Consider the following 23,259-nt stretch of genomic DNA (forward strand, 5'->3'; position numbering starts at 1 on the left):
CCTTTAAACTACATATTTACATCGTATGTAGACCGATTATAAATCATTTTAAACTAGTTCTTCTGTATAACTATTGCCCACTTGATGATGAGGCTGAGCAAATGGGCCCAGCTGGGGTATCGTTCGCCCATGCCTAATCTACATCAGGCCTAGTTTTCAAGCTTGACCCTACCCAGCCAACTTTGACGGCCCAAGTTATCCCTGGCCCTACAAGGTTGGGCCACCTGGGTAAGGCGGGCAGCCTGGCGAATTTCAGTGTTATTAGTGAGAGATTCTAACACAGGCTAGCTAGCTTATTGAAATTTGAATACTGCATAGGGGTGGCAATGTGTCAGGCTGTTGGCCTGACCCTACAGAGGCAGGACTTGGGCCTTCATTTCCTTAAAGTTGGTCCAAAGGGTAGGCCCCAACTTGAAATTTGAACCTTGTTATTGGGCTAGAGCATGGTAAAGCTAGTGATGAATGGGGCAGACAAGGAAGTTCTTGGTATCACCAGGCTGGCAGCACCAATATTTTGTCTATAATACCTATAATCACGGGCAATATCTAAGAACACTCTGCTGTTCCAAGCATTTTCTGAGAGTATCACCGCCATCAATAAATAGTAGATGGGAGTCTTGACATGTAATTCTAAAAGAATCTGGATTGAAATCCTATTTTCCTGCATCGTTATTGCTCTACATCATTTACTGACGTTGTCAGCAATGCTGCATTAAATGTAGTGTGATGATGCAGCCCAATTAGATTGTAACAAACAAACAAGATTGCCCTGCTTGTGGCAAACTGAGGATCTGGATTCATTCTAAAACTGGCTTACCAAAGTTCAGATTGTAAAAATGCTGCTAGTTTCTTGCCAACCATCTCTAAATGCTGATTGATAACAGCTCATTACTCTCTGTGAAATTATGTCCATATTTTAATGATATTTTGGCAGGACCCTGTATTGAACTAACTGCTGCATTGGCTCTTAAGATGTTAGCTTTGAGATCTGCAGACAAGGAGTTGAAAGGAATGATAAAAACTGTGAAGATTCAAAACATAAATGTATGATCCACTTATTCTTTTCTCGATTTCCATGTTTGTGATCTTTAAACCCTAGTAATAAAGATAAGTCACTTTCTTCAAATGGTGTGTTTCAAAACATGTTTGTGTTCGCTTAAATGAAGTTCTTGGACACGGCTAATTACAAAGATCTATTTGCTTATGTTAAATTTTTTACACATGGGACATATAGATTAACACGTCAATGTCTAAGTATATAGCTCTTATGTTGCTTTCGGCTCAAGGCCATTTTAGGAGCAGACAAAATAATTTGCGATTTTGGAATTTCTATTCTTAGAAGTATTTCACACACAAAAACAAAATATTTGTGAACTTGGGCTCGTTTTTGTTGTATTGGGAAGAAAGAGCTCTTTGATACTGCATAAGTATTTTTTACATGATTTTTAAAAATTCTATTGCAAGTGGAAATCCCAAATTCATAATTTATTTTTCTCCTGGCTTGTGCTAAATGCAACTTAGTTTCTTTTTTGTGGTTAAGATCATATGTTGTAGTTTGTTTTTTAAAAATAAATAAAATAAAAGAGAATTTCAAATATTTCAGTTTCCTTCCAAATTTTAAAATGTGTTGCTTTTGTATTGTGGGTTTAGTCCCATATCGGATTTGCCTAAGCAACTTTTTGTTGAGGGACCACAGAAGCACACAGAGATGAACTAAACAAAGTATTCCAATCACACAACCAAGCCCAATCACAAAGACTCAGAATTTAATGTGGAAAAATCCTTACGGGAAAAAACTACCACACAAAGCAACAGATATCACTTTGAAAGTAGAAATTACATGAGATAGAGAGAATATCCAATTTGAACAAGCCTCAAATCTCGCCTTACAAGCCCTTGAAAACCCTAAGAACGAATTAGAAAGCTCTTAGAGAATACCCAATTTGAACAATTTTGAACATAAATTCGATGGCACATTCGATGAGTCTTTGATGTCATCAAACTTAACCTTCGATGGCATCGAACCCACTTCGATGTCATCGAAATAACACCAAAAATGTCCAGAGAAAACATGGAAAATCGAATTTTCTCAATGGTATCGAACTTGATCTTCGATGTCATCGAAACCTCTTCTATGACATCGAAATGATGCCCAATATTTCCAGCAACCAATTGAAGAAAATCTGAAAATTCTCGTTGGAATCGAGCACTTGTTCGATGGCATCGAACAATGCTCGATGACATCGAATTGTCTGTCAATGGCATCAACAGACCCTATTTCTAAATAAATTTAAGATAACAAAAAACAACAACCTCCACCATGTCTTCAATCATCAAACATGTAGCTTCTTGCAATCTTCTCTCACCTTTGTTTTGCGTCATAATTCTAATATCGCTTCTCGTGCACACTCCGTCTTCTCTTACGCCTTTGTCAAGCCCGGAGAAGTCGCGCAAAACTAGAACTTCTCTACAGGAACCACCTTGGTGAGCATGTCCGTCGGATCATAATAGTGTGAATTTTCTCCAAAGTCACGCCTCATTTCTTAAACACCTATCGGATAAAATGGTGACGAACGTCCATGTGCTTAGTATGTGAATAATAAACTGAGTATTTAGTCAAATTGATAGCACTCTCACTGTCACAATTAACTAGTACAGTATTCTGCTGAAATCTTAACTAATTTATCATGTCTCTCAACTAAACACCTTACTTGAATGCATCTGTCACTGCTATATACTCCGCTTTAGTCGTGGAAAGAGCTATCATGTACTGAAACTTCGACATCCAATTGATTGCTCCACTCGCTAACACAAATGAGTAAACTGAAGTCGACTTTCCAGAATATATACTGCCTACGTAATCTAAATCCATATACCCGACTAAATTGGCTCCTGTCTTCTCAAAAGTTAAAACGTAGTCTTTTGTACCTCGAATCTAATTATTAGAGTGGATTTTTAAATAAACATCAATGTGAGCCCCTTAGAAAATCAATGGTGATGTGCTTCTCCCACTTGTTTCCAAATTTCTGCTAAAAAGAAATTCTACAGGAAGCTTGCCCTTAATTTTTTAAGGGTCTCACTAGAGCTGTACACGAGCATCAAAAGCTCGGATGTGTAATCCCACAGTTGTACTAGGGCCAAAAATCAAGGTGCTATGTGATTCAGGTGGGCCACACCAAAGGAAACAGTAGGAAGAGAGACGTTCAATCTTGATTTAGAGGGTCTACTATGATGATTATATTAAATCCACTCCAAACATTAGATGTCACACTAAAATTTAGTCTTGGGGCCAAAAATCAGGCCCATCGGTAATTCAAGTGGGTCACACCAAGGGAAAATAGTTTGGAGGGTGAACTAGCCCAGTTCATTGTTTCCAATCATGTGGTCCACTTAAATTATGAATGGAGCTTATTTTTTGGCCCTCGGCCTAACATGGGGTGATGGATCAGGTAAGGTGGATTTCAAATAAATATCACAGTGCCGCTTACTCAAGCTGTCAACCTATTGCTGGCTCAGCTTGACCCCACTTCCATTAAGAAATTTAAAGGAAAGTACTCCAATGATAATTACTTAAATTAATGGGATAATTTATTGATAACCTTTAAATAAAAAAATAAAAGGGGTTGCGAGTCGTATATACCGTAATAATGAGTTTAGTATTTTGTAGAATTCCCTTATATTATTAGGTATTGTGTTGAGCTGAGTCCAATCAGCTGAACAATAAATTGGGTCAATTTTATTTTTGCATTTTTGCATTTCTAACACAAAATTATTGTAATTTTCACAGGACAATTATTTAAATTTAAAATTAATTCATTACATAGCACATTTTAAATTTTAAAATTGTTCATTAATTAAGAAAATAGCTTTATATATATAGTGATATTTTCTTAACAAGATCATGAGAAATAGATAAGAACTAGATTGTCACTAGCTTATGTGAGTTTTAAGCTCATAGTTTTCACCGCACCTAACCTAGCCTAAACCGGCTATATAGCTTATCAATGAGCTGGGCTAGATGAACTAACCCAACCCAGCCCATATACCACTATATTCCATTCTAAAACCTCGGGTTGCAACTACCCAAAACCAATTGATCCAAACAAACTAATTTTGGGTTGGGTTGTCAAGATCCTCAGGTTGGATTCAGATTGGAAAACAATAACCTGATTCGCATTCAGGTTGGGATGGATTGAGCACGTTCGGGTTAGGTTAGGTTGGGTTCCTGTTGGACACCGCTGAGTCAGGTTCAGTTGCAGGTTGGGTCCCATGAGGTCGGGTTGGGCTTGGGTTGATCTTCAACCTGACCCAACCTACTCAAGTTACACCCTGTAAACCTGAGTGTGTTTGTGCAGGATGGATCTGGTGGGTCGAGCCCAATTGGATTACGATTAAATGGATTGGTACACTAGGTAATGGGTCACAACCAACAAGTCAAGATTGGGATAGAATTCTAACTCCATTTAATAAAATTAAATTAAAAGGGTAGGCCCAAGCCGTCCCCAACCTGACTCAAATCCAAACCATTGCCTCCATGGTTTTAAGACTCAGATGAGCCTGACACAACTCATCTAAGTCAACTCGGAATCGGTCAGACCTGACCCAGTTCGATACCATGAGTCACCCTCCCTGATCACCCTAACCCAAGCCCGTCCCATGATTAATATATGAAATTCACTCCATCCATTAGATGCAAAGCCTAATTTAGGCCCGGGCCAAAAATTCAGGCCCATCCACACCAAGAGGCAGGTTCGAGGGCAATACACTATTTCTGATCATGTGGTCTACCCGAACTACAGATGAGGCCGATTTTTGAGATGTACCCTTAAAAGAGCTGGCTCTTATGCTGGTTGGGTTGGATTTCGCATAAAAATGACAGTGGGCCAACTCAAGCCGCTGACCGACAAGGCCGCCTTTAAGAAAGATAACTGAAGGCAGTGGAATGATACTTTAATTAATGAGGTAGCTTTTTGAAAAATACTGAAATGCAAAACCGTGTCATGTAAAGCCACAGTTGGTGGCGTGCGGTTTGAGTGAATCCTCGGATCCATCGAGGTTGGTCACTGCATCCTAACTGTGGGGCCTACTGTAATTGTGTTCACTCCTGCTTGCTGTATTAAATGCAGTGCCGGATTCAAAAAACAAAACGTGTTGACTATTACAGCTTATCAATGGGTTGGGCCAGATGACTCAACCCAAGCCGGAAGCGGATTGGCTGGTGTGGGTACCTGTCCTGGGAAGACGAGCGCTGACACTCCTCGAGCTCGAGTCATACGAACGGTTCAAAGGAGATCAAAGTTACATGCCCCCACAATGATGTATTTATCATATCCATACCTCTGACTGTCCGAATTTCCGATAAATATCATGTGATGTCTGCTGCACATTTCTTGCTGATCAGTGGGGTCCACCAGATGGACTGACTAGATCACTACATGCATATTGAGCACCAGAACAGAGGCCTTGCAACATTTTGGGTACATGCATGTCATAAATTCTAATGTTTTAAACATATGTATAAATGGAACAAATGGTCTGTTTGGGTAGGGGATCATCTGGTGCACAAGCAGATCATGCCCTGATGGCAATTCACGTGGCCCCATATCTCCATGTCAAATACGACATGAGAAAACAGCATTTAACCTCTTAATCACACTTATACAAAGTTTCAGAAAAAAGAATGATGGTTGTGATTAAGCAAGGAAAATGCCTCTCCGAATGTTCAATCTGATGTGGAGGGCATGGGCCCGCCAAAATTGGGATTAAGGCTTAATCGTTAATCTTGATTTTGTGGGATCCCCTAAATTCTTGAAACCTGTTATTTTGGCGACAGCCCGCCCGTACATGCTATTTCTGCCCTAGCTGTTTGGCATTGACAAATTTACAGTAAACAGAGAGATATCAGACCAAACAGTAAATACAATGGCAGATGGATTCCTTGAACATATAAGAATTGCACATAAAACCAACCCATTTGATTACTTGTAAGAAGCATAACAGTTAATAATGTTACAGACTTAGGGAGCTGCTTAATATGCATTCTGAAATAAACGCAACCTCTGCTTCTTCCTCTGGTAGTGTTTGTTGTAATTGGAGCCCACTAATTTGTGCAAGACAGAGAACAAAGTGAGCTACTTCTAATGGACCTTTACAGGTGGTTTAACTGTCCAATAGAAAAACATATTCCACATCCTTTACAATAATAGTACCCCACAGCTTAAAATTCACAACTGCCTCCACAGTTCTCTTAGGAGCTGTTTGGATTCAAAGGGTGGAAATAAAAGGAAAATTTCCTTCCAAGGAAAAGGAAATGAAAAGAAAAGTTCCTGTTATTGGTTTTTTAAATAACAATTTCCATGAAAGTTGGGGCCCATTTTCAAATCTGTTGTGTGGGAAAGAAAAAATTTCTATGAGAGTGATACATTTGGAAGACTTGAAGATGGACCGATGCACATGTAGCACATTTGGAGCACTTGAAGATCGATAGTGGTACATGTGGTGTGCTTGAAAATGGATGCCGGCACATGTGGCACATTGGCACATGTGGGGTGTTTGAAGATGGATGGTCTCACATGTGAGACATTATCACATGGTACATGCAGGGCGCTTGAAGATCGACAATGACACATGTGGCTTGTGGTACATTTTACATTTGGAACATTGGCTAGTGTCACACATGTGGAGCACTTAGAGATGGACAATGGAAAAGTCACACACCTAACATATTGGCACATTGAAAATTCTCTTGCCTATGAGTGTGGGGATCATTGTTTCTAAAGGGGGTGATGAGAAAATAAACGGCCCGTTTTCGAAGAAAATTCCTGCTATGGAAAAATGCATTTCTTGCCAAAAATAAAAAATGAAAAATCTATCACAAATATATGAAATTTAGTTACATGGAAGTGACCTTTCTTTTCCTCAACAAGAATCCAAACAGACGACTGAATAAAATTTTCAGGTATTCATAGAGTCAGCAATACAATTAAACCAACTGCATGGAACCTACACATGGGATTTTCAAGAAGCAAGATCACAACCTTAACTCATTCAAAATAGAGCCCTGCTTTGAAAGAGGAATGCATTTAGCTCATTGGAAAGGGAACTTGACAAGCTTTCAAATGAGACAAGAATAGTTTGATTCGGAGACCGTTTGATATCCCAAAAGTATGTTGAAGTCTTCGATCGTCATTTTTCAATCTTGATCGTTAATATTTCGAAATTGCGTGATCTAATGAAGACGCTAATAACTCCCTCATTTGATGTCGGATTGGGTCGAGTTTAGTGTCATTTTAAAGGTACTTTCGTGCTCTTTCAATCCTGACTAGAATCGTCATATTCCGAGACCATTTGGGCATCCAAAAGTGGGATCACAATCGTTGGTCTTGAATTTTTCCTACTTCTCCTAGTTTGACAGAAACCCTTATAACTCTCTCTTCAGAGGTTGGATTTACACGATTTTTAGCTCATTGGAAAGGTAACTTGACAAGCTTTCAAATGGGACAAGAACAGCTCGATTCGGAGACCATTCGATATCACAAAAGCACGTTGAAATCTTCCACGTTGAAATCTTCAACATCATTTTTCAATCTTGATCATTAATCTTTCGAAATCGCGTGATCCAACGAAGAGGCTCATAACTCCCTCGCTTGATGTTGGATTAGGTCAATTTTAGGGTCATTTGAAACGTAATTTACTGCTCTTCTTATCCTGACTGGAATCGTTGTTTTTCGAGACCATTTGGGCATCCAAAAGTAGAATCACAGTCGTCAGTCTTGAATTTTTCCTACTTCAAACCCTCATAACTATTTCTTCAGAGGTTGGATTTAGACAATTTTTAGCTCAGTAGAAAGATAACTTAACACAAGCTTTCAAATGAGACAAGAATCAACTAATTCAGAGATCGTTCCTTCCCAAAGGCCCAAGTGATTGCATTTTAGTTTCCATACATGATCAGCTCACAAAAATCTCCACACCGGTTCTAATAGTCAAGAATTCCGCTCTCTTTGAGGGTCCCTCCCCCACTAACCACTTTGGTCCTTAAACATGCCTCTAATCTTGAAAGGCCAAGAATTAAAAAATAACTTTGCTAGAAACCATCATCCATCATATAACAATTTAAGAAATCATCCCGATACCCTATCACCTACAGGGAAGGTACCACAATTTATGGTGTTGTATCTCGCCAACATAGTACATCCACCCAGGTGGACCACATCCTGGTAATTAATGGACAGACAGCGTCTGACATAGTATATAGGTGTGCCACACCTAATGATCTGATTAGCCTAATTTTTGAGAAGGGGGAATATAGTTTTAACAGGTTGGATCCACTATAAATGTTTATAAGATAAGCTTATCTTACAAATGGTTAAAATAAGAGGACTTGAACCTCCACACTCTTTAGCATGAGATTTTGAGTCTCATGTGTCTACCATTTCACCATCAAGGCATCTTGAAAGTGACAATATGATTCCACAAGATCTATTTTCGTTCAAATAACGGATTCTAGCCAATCGAACTTTCCTACACAGCTGGCATGTTGGGAGGAAGATGTTATGGTACAACAAGTCATTGTACCTTTGTTAGTAGGTGATCAATTCTCAATCATCTGCCTAGCACTGTTTAATAGGATGTGATGATGAGAAAGCGCTTGTTGAGCATTTTTTTAAAGGAAGATTTTTTTCAAATCTATACATCACAGATTACATTCAAGCAGCCCCTAGCCTCAAAAATACTAGGGCCCGCCTATCATATACCCCAAAGCAAAACAAAAGAAAGAAATAGAGTGGAAGGCCATCATCCCTTACGAACGCCCCAGACCCACCCTGTCAAGGAAGAGGGTCCCTAAAATGACCTAAGGAAGCTTCAACACATCACAGAATAGCCTAACCATCTGGAATCCACTGCCTAATCTGGCCAAACCGTTTGCAGCATCATTTGCCTCCCGTGGCGTGTACTTCTCTCAAACCTGAGCTCTATGCTTGAGAAATTCTATTTGAGCAATCTAGTACCACATCCTCCATGTGTTAGAGTATCCCTTGTTAACCATGTCTACGACAATATTGGAATCGCTTTCCACAATAATTTTGGAGAAACCATGGCCAACACAAAAGGATAGCCCTTGGGCTAATGCTCGAGCCTCTGCTCGGGTGTTGCAATTAGGATTAGTGTCAGCTCTTCTAGATCAGATTAATGGCCCCAGCCACTACAACTGCATTTGCATTGTTGTTTTCTTCCATCTCATTTGAATTGAATTGGGAGAAACCTTCTCTACCAACCCAAACTTCATTTTCATGAGCATCTATGGTGCAGGAATTTAGTAGTGGATCATTTAACTGGTCCAAATGCCCCAATTAGGCAAGTGAATGGGACATATGAGTGGAGCCTAAGATGCCACCCTACTTTGAGGATGACAATATGTGGTGCGGTTTAAGAAAGGTCACCAACGGTTCATAGCGTATGTGTGGCCCTTCTAACGAACAGAGCAACATCTATACAGTGGTACCCACCAAGTGGAACACTCAATGTCAGGTCTTGAGGAAAAATATCAGCTAGATCCACAACTCAGATGGACTAGACCATATGGAATAGTGTGATGGGGACATTGACCATAGGTTTGTGTGTGGGCTACCATGTGGTGTATCTTTCATCAACCCTATTAATCAGGTTTAACTCACCAGTATAAAGAGAAGAGACAAAAATCAGCCTGTTAAAATCCTCAAGCGAACTGCAACATGTGAACTTAGTGGTTTTGGGAGCAATTTTACATTGTTCCCATCAGGAGTCCATATCAATATTTTATTGAGCCAATATTTTCTAAGTATGGTTCAAATAATTGTTCTTACCTGCTAAGAAAATATTTTGTATGTTCCATATGAAAATTGCACTTTTGCCATTGCCTTCTCCTCTTTCTAACTCTAGCTTGAGACAGGTTTGTCTGGTTGAAGAATCCATGGCTGTTTTCTCAAGATGAAAGAGAAAAGCTTCTGAAGGGTCCCACAAATAGCAGGAAAGTGGGATGGGCCCAACTAGGCCTACACAGTTCATTCTGGCAGCACTGTGCCATGGGCTGGGATTGAATCCAATAGCCAAACGGGCTGGGTCTGTGTTTTGATATATATAAATATTGAGTCATGCTCCCCTGCGCACCTACGCACGTGGGCACCTTTGCACACGTGTCATGGGTGTCTAATCTGAATGGTCCATGTGATGCGAAATCCCATGAAAACCCCTGTGACAAATTTTCACCCTGATCTAAAATTCTAGTAGGCCATAACAAAGAGAAATGCAAATCAAGGGAGGAAACTGTTTTCATTTTTCATGGCCCATCAAAGTTTTAGATCAAAGGAAAACTTGGTCCCGAGGGGTTTCACGAGGTGCTTCTTCACATGAACGGTTCAAATTTTGGATCCACATCACGTATGATGGGTTCTCAAAAAAGTTTGTATGTAGTACCTATGAACGGTTCACAGGTGAGCGTTTCCGTGTGTGTATGTGTGTGTGTGTGTCTAGATATATATATATATATATATATATATATATATATATATATATATATATATATATATATATATATATATATATATATATATATATATATATATATATATACTTTGGCAAGTAGAGGTGACAATGGGTCAAGCTAGGGCCAGGTGGGTTTGGATCAGCCTTAGCCGGGCCCTAGCTCCCAATGCCTTTAGCCTGGCATTGGCCCGAAATGCCTTGCCTGTCCTTGACCCAACAAGGCTTAGGTAAGGCCTGGCCTGTTCTTGATGAGCCTGGCTAGTGCAACGGCTACACGGGCCTAGTTTACAAGCTTGGCCCAACCATGTCTTGGTCCTAAAAGGTTGGGCCACCTTGGCTAGGCCGGGTAGTGCAACATATTTTACCGTTGTTGGCAAGGGATTCCCAAACAGCTTGACTTATTTAAATTCAAAAGGAGTTAGGCAATGGATCAGGCAACCACCCGCATAGAGCCCTAAACTACGTCCAAGGGTAGGCCAGGACTTAGAAATCTAGACCTTGTGATTGGCCCGGGACAAACCAAAGCTAGTGATAAATGGCCTGGGCGAGTCCATTGGCCTCATTTAATCATCTAATGGGTCACAACTTCAAGATGCTTGTGTGTGATTCCATTCAACATACAAATGTAGTTATATATATATATATATATATCTGGAAATGGTACTATGAGATCGACCTCATGGGGCTCCACCGTGATGTGTGTCGAACATCAACACTGTGCATTTGATGGGTCCCCTTTAGGTTGGCCATACAATCTAAAACCCTGTGAAGATATCGCTAAAATATATAAAAGTACTTGGTGGGGCCTACTTGAGTTTTGGATGCCGCTGAAACTTAGTTTGACCCCTCATCCAACTGGGACACACACCATGGGTAGTCTGGATTTGTGAACCACATCTCGGTGGGCCCAATAAATGATTATGAGTGTTTTAATGGGAAGGTAACCCCTCTCTACTGTTGTATGTGGTGTGGCCCACCCAAATCATGGATTGACTTGATTTTTAAGCCCATGGCCCACCATGGAATGGTTCATCTTACTAATGGGGTAGATGTTCAACACACATCACAGTGGGGCCCACAGAGGTCGACCTCATGAAAAGTTTCCATGAGGTTGAGCTGTGTAGGCCCCACTGGCATGTGTGTCTAAATCATTTCAAATCATATATATATATATATATATATATATATATATATATATATATATAAAGAGTTGTGTGGGCCTACATGATGTGTGTCGAACATCTACCCCATCAGTCAGATGCACCATTTCCTGGTGAGCCATGGGCTTAAAAATCTAATGCATCCATGACTTGGGTGGGTCACACCGCATACAACAGTTGAGAGGGTTACTTTCCTATTAAAACATTCATAATCATTCATTGGGCCCACCGAGATGTGGTTCACAAATCCAGCCCATGAATTGTGTGTGTCCCAATTGGATGAGGGATCAGACCAAGTTTCAACCACCTACAAAACTCAGGTGGGCCCCACCAAGTACTTTTATATGTTTTAGGCACGTCTTCACATGGTTTTAGATGGTATGTCCCACCTGAATTCCATATTCGGCTGATTTTTGGGATATCCCATAACCTAAAGGGACCCATCAAATGTACGGTGTTGATGTTCAACACACATGAGAGAACACCCCCTATAATTTTGTTGATATAATAAAATGGCTGTACAAAAGTTGGGCAGGCACAGCCAAATAAATGGCCCACACCAATCATATGACAACACTATGCAGCTGCATGACCAAAAAAAAAAAAAAACAAAACAAAACAAAAGGAGGCTGAGACTAGGCAAGAGGAATACCCTCGTAGCAAACCCAAGCACCATTGAAACAAAGGAATAAAGCCCAGCAGAACTAAAAAACGTTCCAACAGCAACTTCTGCAGGAAACTGCAGCAGGCGCAACAACCTTCACCCCCATCTCCACATAATGGTCTTTGAAAGTGATGAAGTAAAGAACACAAATTAAAATTAATACCATGAAGATGAGATATGAAAAATGCTTTCAATTAATTGAGATTTTCAAAAATAAGGGTAGTGGTATTAGAACATTCAGAGTCATTTGGATGGGGGAGAATTCGAGTGCCAAAGTGTTTTAATACAACTACCCTCATGATTCCATCTTTTGGAGGATATTTGTTATTTCTTCTTGTTAACTTGAAAATTGAACTTAGACTCAATCACTGGCTGCTCCCATTTTCGCTTGTTAATTTGAACATTGAACTTAGACTTGATCACTAGACACTCGGCAAAACCTCACAGGTGGATGAAAAGACCATACACTGGAGAACCTGCAGCAGTTGGATGTAACTACGGGTCCAGCCCCCTGGTCCAGGCCTAGCTGCAACAACCTTGACTATAGGTGGGGAGGTCACCCAAACCTCAGCTGATTTCTCTAATTGAGACCCAAAAGTGTCATAAACGGGTTAGACCAGCCCGTCTGGGCTTTTGGGCCTGGTCCAACCATATACATGCTTGGTCTTGATTATCATGCCTGGTGATGGACTTGGACCTGAAAGTTCGACCATCTACTAACCAGGCTGGGTTTGGCCGTAGAGGCCCATCAACCCCATTAGGGTGTATTATTAATTTGGCTCGGCTCGGTCCTTGGCATTTTTTCCAATTTGATAAAGTGGACTCATGAATTTGCAGCTGTCAAAAAGAAATCTCAACCTGTGAAAGAAATCCAAGCCCAGAGCAACTGCTAGTGTCCCCGTACATCTCATTGTAATAAGTTAGGATGTATTCAAGCAAATCTGGTGCCAAATATTTTGAGAGGACTTAGGGATATGCAATTCTTAAGCTTTCTAAATTGGGCAAGTGGACACTATCTTGTCTGCAGGTTTGGTGGGCCACATCATGGAATTCCCCCACTCATTATTTTGACTCTCTGTGGTGTGTTGACATCACCAAATTCTGTGGTCTCCACCATTGTATATGTATTATATTCATACCGTCCATCCATTTGACTTGATCATTTCAGGCTGCGATCTAAAAAAATTAGACAGATCCAAAGCTCAAGTGGACCACATCGCAGTAAACAGTGGGGACAATGATTCCGACCATTTAAACCTTCCCAAGGCCCACCATGATGTTTATTTGTCATCCAACCTTTTGATGAGGTCACACAGATATGTATGAAAGAGAAAAACAAATATAAAATTGATCCAAAACTTTTGTTGCTGCTAAAAATTTCCCAATGGTTCACATTCAATTCCCACTACTTTCTATGGTGTGGTCTACTTAAGCTTCTTAAATGTCTCATTTCTTGGGAAATTCCCTAAAATGATCTCATAAAATGGATGGACAGTATGGATATAACAAACACATCTTGGTGGAGCCCACCAAACTTGGTGACGTGGACACACCATGGAGGTCGATGGTGTGTGGCACACCACGAAATCGGTTACGTTTTATAGCATAGATATGATTTTACCAGTTTCAAAATTTACCAACTACATAAGATTTTAAATCCATGCTGTCAAACGACCACAGGTGTGAGAGAGGTCCAAGCCCCTCATCAGTTGGGTCCCACTTTCTACATTCAGAGGCCCAAGAATAAAGCTGATCTCCCATTAGATGGGCCCTACGCATAAAAGGAAATGTTAATGATTACAGGCATTAGAGGCAGCGGACTTCCAGTGACCCTGGGGTCACAGATATCTCTATACTCGGGGCTCTGTGGGGTCCATAAAGATATCTGTGACAAATCTACTCCGTCCATCTATTTTAAAAGACCATAATAGGATAGGATTATAAAAAAACAAATAGATCCTGCAGGTTCTTTTGCTTTTCAGACATCTTAGTTTTCTCTTAGCTACTAATCTTTTCCAGAACAAGCTAACCCTTAGAGAGATAGAAGAAATCTCTAAAGCTAGTGAAGGAGTTATTTAGTGTTGGGATTGAACAAAAACCTTATGATCACGCCTCCCAAAACACCAGAATTATGGGATAATAAAGCAATGAAATAAATCAAAGCATAAACCATAGAACACAAGAGATTTTTATGTCGAAAACCCTCAAAGAGGTAAAAACCACGGGACCTAGTCCAAAACAACAATTCACTATAAAGTTTAACGTTATAATCGATCACAAGCACACCTCGCTTGGATCAAACCTTTTTCATTCACGCAGGAGTGGATAAACAATAAAAGAACAATGAAAAACGAAGAGATCTCACCGATTACGAGGACATAGAAGTGTTGAGACGTCGATTAAGGATTCTCCCTTCCACAAGCTTTCCCTCTCTCTCTCTCTCTCACCTTAGTCGTGAAAACCCTTAGCACGATAGCTTTAGAAAGCCTTCTCAATATCCTAGAAAAGCCCTAGGGACCTCTATTTATAGTTTAGGAAACTCATTTTCGCACCTCTACGAAAATCACCTCAAATTTACATAGTCCGCACCAAATTCGGATTGAATCTGCGTAACCCTCGACTAGTAGAGGCCAAAAAACTAAGCTCCCTGGACTTTGAGTGGAGTGACCCTCGACCGATCGAGTGGCTCCCTCAACTGATCGAGCAGTCCACTTGACTGGTCAAGCAACGCGGTGAAACACGTCCGATTTTCAACTGGTTGCACCATCTCTCCTCTGAACTGAGGAGGAAAACTCTATCATTTAGTACTCCGGCATAGTGTCAGGGTTGATACTTAGGCACTTAAATTGTACCCATGGCGTATATCAATTTAGATTAACATTCCAATTTTAGAGACCAAATTCAGATTAACCCTTTGGATTTATTCTATGGTGGAACTGATGGACACTCACACCTACTAATCTCCCTTGTATTTATGTTGTCCACAACAGATCCACACCCACATGTGCTACTCCAACTTCAACGACATCATCCACTCCATCATCGACATGGACGCTGACGTGATCACCATTGAGAACTCCTGCTTTGATGAGAAGCTCCTCTCCGTCTTCCGCAAGGGGGTCAAGTATGGCACTGGCATTGGTCCAGGTGTGTACAACATCCACTCCCCGCGTATCGACGGAGGAGATTGCCAACTGCATCAACAAGATGCTTGCTGTGCTTGAGACGAATATCCTATGGGTCAACCCCGATTGCGGTCTCAAGACCCGCAAGTATCATAAGGTGAATCCTGCACTGACTAACATGGTTTTTGCAGCCAAGCTCCTCCGTACCCAGCTTGCTAGCGCCGAGTAAGAGCCTGCGGCCTGCCTCGGCATTTTTTTGCTCCGAAATTTAAAAGTCGATGGTCTGGATCAATGTGCATCCGAGCTTGGCACAACCCGGTAAAGATCGAAGGTCTGGATCACCGTGCATTTGCATACTACAGTGCCACGTGTACAGTAGGCCCCACATGCGCAATAAGATGGTTGAGATCGATGGCCTGGATCATTGTGCATTCTCACTCATGCAGCGCCTTGTGTACAGTGGGGGGCCTGCATGCCCGATTAGATGGTAAAGATCGATGGTCTGGATCCTCGTGCATTCGTACTCTGTCCAGCTCCAAGTGTACTGTTGCCCCACATGCCCGATCAGATGGTAAAGATCGATGGTCTAGATCACTAGTAGGAATGACCTTTATGTACTGTATGGATGGCATATAAACATCACATAGGACCCTATGGCAGTTTCAACCATAAACATTTTACTACCATTATTTTTCCTAATTTAAGCTTTGGATCTGCCGCATATTTTAGACTATATCTTAACATAATCCGGCCAAACAGATGAATAGATTAGATTTCTCACAAACATTATGTCATTGATCTATATTGTCCATCTAAATACACCGTTTATAGGTGTACAAGTGAACGACGGTTGTGATTTTAGCACACGTGAAATCCACGACATGATTTTAGTTATAATGGACGCGGATTATCTACTTACAGGTTGAGTAGCAAGACTGGTGTCACTAAATTCCGTGAGACCTACCATGAGCTATGAGTTTTATCCACATTGTCCATCCATTTGGAGATATCAATTTAGGACACGAGCCAAAGAATGAGTCAAATCTAAAGCTCGAGTGGACCCCACCACATAAAACAATGGAGAAAGTGGCGCCAACCATTAAATATTTGTAACGACATGATTTCTTTCATCTCTGTCTTAACCTATTAACACGTTGGATGTCAGACAAACATCCTAGTGGACCTTAGGAAGGTTTCAACGGTGGGCATTAATCTTCACACTGTTTTCTGTGGTGGGGTCCACTCTAGATTTGGATCTGACTCATTCTTTGTCTCATGCCCTAAAATGATCACTATAAATAGATAGACGGTATGAATACAACACATACATCATGGTGGGTCCCACATAAGAGTCTTGCTACTCAACCTCTCAGTGTCCAATCTGCGTCCGGTTATAATACCATGGTATTTTCCCAACATACGGTCATTGTGCAATAACAACGTTAATCCCATCCAATACAATTAATACCATTCCGTTACCAGGGTAATACCTAATCCATTCCCGTTACACATACGTCGTGAGATTTTTCGATGATCCAAACCGTTTATACGATGGGTTTCACTCTCGACGGTGGACACTTAAAAAATTCCCTACCTTGGAATATGTAAACCTTTTGATGAATGAACTTCTTTACTATCTATTTTTAGCTGTCTTTCTCTGGGACAGTGATCGAAGGGTTAAGATTTTCCGATCTTGAATACTTCCAAGTCATTCCCAGCCATCCATCCATCTCATCAGATCAGAGCACGAACCATGGTCGCGCATGTACGGAAACCATGGTTCGGATCACCAAACCATGGTGGCGCATGTACAGTATCACATGCACCGTACTTCTTAGAGAGGGAATCAGTAACGGCCAGAGAAGAACTGTGAGAAATTTCCAACTGTACGAACAGTATATGGCCCACAACCTTTTTAAGCCCACTCGCTTTTTGCCTTCCAAGAATACTCCCCAGCTGTACGGCCCCATTTCTCAGGTCGAAAATGCCCCTGCTTTCCTTCCTGTGGCGGATCGCTTGGTGCTCGAAGACGAGCGCTTACGCTCCTCGAACTCCGAGTTGTACGAACGGTTCAAAAGATATCAACGTTGCATGGGCCCCACAGTTATGTATTTATTATATCCACAACGTTCATCCATATTTCGAGGTCATTTCCTAGCATTATCAGAAAAAAAAGAATCATACCCAAAGATCAACTGGACCACACCACAACGAGCAGCGGGAAAATTGATTTTCACCCTTAAAAATTTTGTAGGGCCCACCATAACATATATTTTCCATCCAATCTATTCATAAGGTCACAAAGACCTGGATGAAGAGGAAAAAAAAAATTCATAATGATCCAAATCTTCTGTGACCCATGAAAGGATTTCAATGGTAGACGTTCAATCCTCCACTGCCTTTTAGGTGTGGTCCACTTGATAGCTAGATCTGACTTATTTTTCGTCTCAAGCCTTAATACCAGTTCACCAAATAGATGGACAGGTTGGATATAATATATACATCATAATGAGACCCATAAACAGCGATAGGATTACAACAGGAAAAAAAAAAAAACCCAGCCTTGATCCGGTCGACCGGGTCATCGACCCCGACTCGCTGTCCCACTGACCCGGTCGACCGGGTCCACCACAACTCGCTGTTCCACCTTTTGTTAAAAAAAAAAAAAAACGTGGAGAACTTTTTCTCCCTTACATTTTTCTCGACTATATAATTATGTAAATACGTGTATATAAGTATATAAAAATATTTTTCTATCTCTTAATTCATTTCTTTGTCTATTTATTTAACAAGCATATCTCCTAAGCTAGAATGAGTTACTTAACATACCATATATGATTTTGAGCGCAGGAGAAGCTAATTTAGCCAACCAACATAATAATTTTCCAAGAATCCATCGGGTCAATGGTTAAAAATCCACTTCACGATCAATTCACTTCACTTCACAACCATTTCCACACACTTCGCGGTTAATTCACTTCACTTCACCGTCATTTCCATGCATTTCACGGTCATTCCCGCTGATTCCGTGTTGATTCACGGTAAATTTGACGCACTTCACGGTCAATTCACTTCACTTAACCGTTATTTCGGTCATTTGCGGTGATTCCGTGTTGCTTCACGGTCAATTCGACGCACTTCACGGTCAATTCACTTCACTTCACGGCCATTTCCACGCACTACGCGGTCAATTCACGTCACTTCACTGTCATTTCCATGCATTTCACGGTCATTCCCGGCAATTCCGTGTTGATTCACGGTCAATTCGACGCACTTCATGGTCAATTCACTTCACTTCACACCCATTTCCATGAATTTCATGGTCATTCCCGGCAATTTCGTGTTGATTCACGGTCAATTCGACGCACTTCACAGTTAATTCACTTCACTTCACGGCCATTTCCACGCACTTCTCGGTCAATTCACTTAACTTCACTGTCATTTCCATGCATTTCACGGTCATTCCCGCCAATTCCGTGTTAATTCACGGTCATTTCGACGCACTTCACGGTCAATTCACTTCACTTCACGGCCATTTCCATACACTTCGCGGTCAATTCACTTCACTTCACCGTCATTTCCATGCATTTCACGGTCATTCCCAGCGATTCCGTGTTCATTCGCGGTCAATTCACTTCACTTCACGGCCATTTCCATGCACTTCGCGGTCAATTCACTTCACTTCACCCCCGTTTCCATGCATTTCACGGTCATTCCCGACAATTCCATGTTGATTCACGGTCAATTTGACGCACTTCACGGTCAATTCACTTCACTTCACGGTCATTTCCACACACTTCGCAGTTAATTCACTTCACTTCACCGTCATTTCCATGCATTTTACGGTCATTCCCGGCGATTCCGTGTTCATTCACGGTCAATTCGACGCACTTCACGGTCAATTCGCTTCGCTTCACGGCCATTTCCACGCACTTCGCGGTTAATTCACTTCACTTCACCGTCATTTCCATGCATTTCACGGTCATTCCCGGCGATTCTGTGTTGATTCGCGGTCAATTCGACGCACTTCATGGTTAATTCACTTCACTTCACGGCCATTTCCACGCACTTCGCGGTCAATTCACTTTACTTCACTGTCATTTCCATGTATTTCACGGTCATTCGCGGTGATTCCGTGTTCAATCACGGTCAATTCAACGCACTTCACGGTCAATTCACTTCACTTCACGGCCATTTCCACGCACTTCGTGGTCATTTCACTTCACTTCACCGTCATTTCCCATGCATTTTACGATCATTCCCGGTGATTCCGTGCTGATTCAGGGTCAATTCGACACACTTCACGGTCAATTCATGGGAATGGCCATGAAGTGAAGTGAATTGACCGTGAAGTGCATCGAATTGACTGTGAATCAACACAGAATCACCGGGAATGACCGTGAAAGGCATGGAAATGACCGTGAAGTGAAGCGAATTAACCATGAAATGCGTGGAAATGACCGTGAAGTGAAGGGAATTGACCATGAAATGCATGGAAATGATCGTGAATCAACACGGAATCGATAGGAATAATCGTGAAATGCATGTAAATGACCGTGAAGTGAAGCAAATTGACCGTGAAATGTGTGGAAATGACTGTGAAGTGAAGGGAATTGACCGTGAAATGCATGGAAATGACCGTGAATCAACACAGAATCGCCGAGAATGACCTTGAAATGCATGGAAATGACCGTGAAGTGAAGCGAATTGACCATGAAATGCGTGGAAATGACCGTGAAGTGAAGGGAATTGACCGAGAAATGCATGGAAATGACAGTGAATCAACATGGAATCGCCGGAATTGATCGTGAAATGCGTGGAAATGACCATGAACTGAAGGGAATTGACTGTGAAATCCATGCCTTTAAACATTTCTGTGGACAAGATGGATATTTTTGTATCCCAAGGGTCATACATACATCGATACTGATATTGTGAACACGGACTGTGAGAAATTCTACCAAGTTTACTAATGTCATAGTGACTCATCTGAACAAGAAAAACTGAGTTGCGTTATGTTCGTAACAAATAGCAGATTTTTCTATTGTACACTAAGTTTATACATGTCCCGTCTATCGTTGGTTTATCCTCACCATTGATTTGATGATCGAGCCCACCTCCTCCACTTCGAATCCTTCATCAAAACATGATGACGGCCTTTTATCTATAAATCCATGTAGTAACATACCCTCCGGTACATTACCATCTCCTTTTGCCCCTTCAAGTAAATCAAGTCTCTTGATTGGTGGATGGTGGCTCACATGCTCCACTTCAAATACTTTTTCAGATGGTGATAGCGGTCCGTTCTCTATCGACCCCATGGAATAACATACCCTCTAAATCACTACCGTCTCCTTCTCCCCCTTCATGCAAATAAAGATTCTCAATTAGAAGATGGTGGCCCACATCCTCCACTTCGAATCCTTCACCTGATGATGACAGAGGCCCTTTCTCTATTGACCGATACAATATAACATCCTTCGATCCATTATCATATCTATGTTTAGAAGTGTGAATAAGCTATTTTCGGAACTTATTGGATTGTCATAAATGGAAAAAAGTGGTCACATTGATTGGCTTGGGTTCTTTCCAGAAGCCTTGATATGTCCTGCAACTAGTAAAAATCAAGAGGGCTGAGCTGGTAACATCATCTCAAATACAAAACCACAAATGAATGAAAAATGATGGAAATAAGAAGCTCAAGTGAGCCACATGATAGAAAACAGTACAAATTGAATGCCTGCCAGAGAAAACAGTCAGGGTCGACCGGGTCTGAAGCTCAAGTGAGCCACATGATAGAAAATACTGCAGATTGAATGCCTGCCAGAGAAAATAGTCAGGGTCGACCGGGTCAGACCCAGTCAACCCCAACTCCCTGTACAGTTACCCGGTCGACCGGATTAGGACCCGATCGACCCCACTTATGTGAATTGTAGGGAAATGGGGTCGACTGGGTCACAACCCGATCGACCGGGTATATGTACAATGAGTTGGGGTCGACCGGGTATGACCCGTTCGACCTCGACTATTTTATTTCCACTGTTTTCTATTACGTGGCCCACTTGAGCTTTGGATGTACTTAATTTTTTGGTCCATGATTGTAAATCATTTAAAGAAATGAATGAACAGTATGGAAATGAGCGTGAACGTCGTGGGAAATTTAGAGGGAGTGATTTGGTTTAAGTGTGTTGTATTGGAGGGAATTGACCATGAAGTGAATTGAAATGTCCATTAAGTGAAGCGAATTGACCGTGAAATGCATGGAAATGGCCGTGAAGTGAAGGGAATTGACCATGAAGTGCATCGAAATGACCGTGAATCTAAACGAAATCATTGGAAATGACAGTGAAATGCATGAAAATGACTGTGAAGTGAAGCAAAATGACCGTGAAATGCATGGAAATGACGATGAAGTGAAGTGAATTGACCGCGAAGTGCGTTGAAATGGCCGTGAAGTGAAGTGAATTGACCGTGAAGTGCGTTGAGTTGACCATGAATGAACACGAAATCGCCAAGAATGACTGTGAAATGCATGGAAATGCCAGTGAAGTGAAGTGAATTGACCGCGAAGTGCGTCGAAATGGCCGTAAAGTGAAGTGAATTGACCGTGAAGTGCGTTTAATTGACTGTGAATCAACACGGAATCGCTGGGAATGACTGTTAAATGCATGGAAATAACGGTGAAGTTAAGTGAATTGCCGCGAAGTGTGTCGAAATGGACGTGAAGTGAAGTGAATTGACCGTGAAGTGCGTCGAATTGACCGTGAATGAGCACGGAATCGCCGGGAATGACCGTGAAATGCATGGAAATAACGGTGAAGTAAAGTGAATTGACCGCGAAGTGCGTGGAAATGGCCGTGAAGTGAAGTGAATTGACCGTGAAGTGCGTCGAATTGACTGTGAATCAACACGAAATCGCCGGGAATGACCGTGAAGTGCATGGAAATGACGGTGAAGTTAAGTGAATTGACTGCAAAGTGCGTGGAAATGGCCGTGAAGTGAAGTGAATTGACTGTGAAGTGCATCAAATTGACCGTGAATGAACATGAAATCGCCGGGAATGATCGTGAAATGCATGGAAATGACGGTGAAGTGAAGTGAATTGACCGCGAAGTGCACCGAAATGGCCATGAAGTGAAGTGAATTGACCGCGAATCAACACGAAATCGTCGGGAATGACCATGAAATGCATGGAAATGACGGTGAAGTGAAGTGAATTGACCGCGAAGTGCGTCAAAATGGCCTTGAAGTGAAGTGAATTGACCGTGAAGTGCGTCGAATTGACCGTGAATCAACATCGAATCGCCGGGAATGACTGTGAAATGCATGGAATGATGGTGAAGTTAAGTGAATTGACCGCGAAGTGCATCGAAATGACCGTGAAGTGAAGTGAATTGACCGTGAAGTGCGTCGAATTGACCGTGAATCAACACGGAATCACCGGGAATGACTGTGAAATGAATGGAAATGACGGTGAAGTGAAGTGAATTGAGCGCGAAGTGCGTGGAAATGGCCGTGAAGTGAAGTGAATTGACCGTGAAGTGCATCGAATTGACCGTGAATGAACACGGAATCGCCGAGAATGACCGTGAAATACATGGAAATGACAGTGAAGTGAAGTGAATTGACCGCGAAGTGCATGGAAATGGCCGTGAAGTGAAGTGAATTGACCGTGAAGTGCGTCGAATTGACCGTGAATCAACACGAAATCTCCGGGAATGAACGTGAAATGTATGGAAATGACGGTGAAGTGAAGTGAAATGACCGCGAAGTGCATGAAAATGGC

General features: G+C 41.5%; 1 pseudogene; it reads left to right on the plus strand.

The window, feature by feature from the left end:
* The first annotated feature begins 326 nt into the window (after window positions 1-326).
* Window positions 327-15,730, plus strand: LOC131226859 (5-methyltetrahydropteroyltriglutamate--homocysteine methyltransferase 2-like; annotated as a pseudogene).
* The last annotated feature ends 7,529 nt before the right edge of the window (window positions 15,731-23,259 follow it).

This window comes from Magnolia sinica, chromosome 15 (genome assembly GCF_029962835.1).
Source record: "Magnolia sinica isolate HGM2019 chromosome 15, MsV1, whole genome shotgun sequence".
Classification (NCBI taxonomy): Eukaryota; Viridiplantae; Streptophyta; class Magnoliopsida; order Magnoliales; family Magnoliaceae; genus Magnolia; species Magnolia sinica.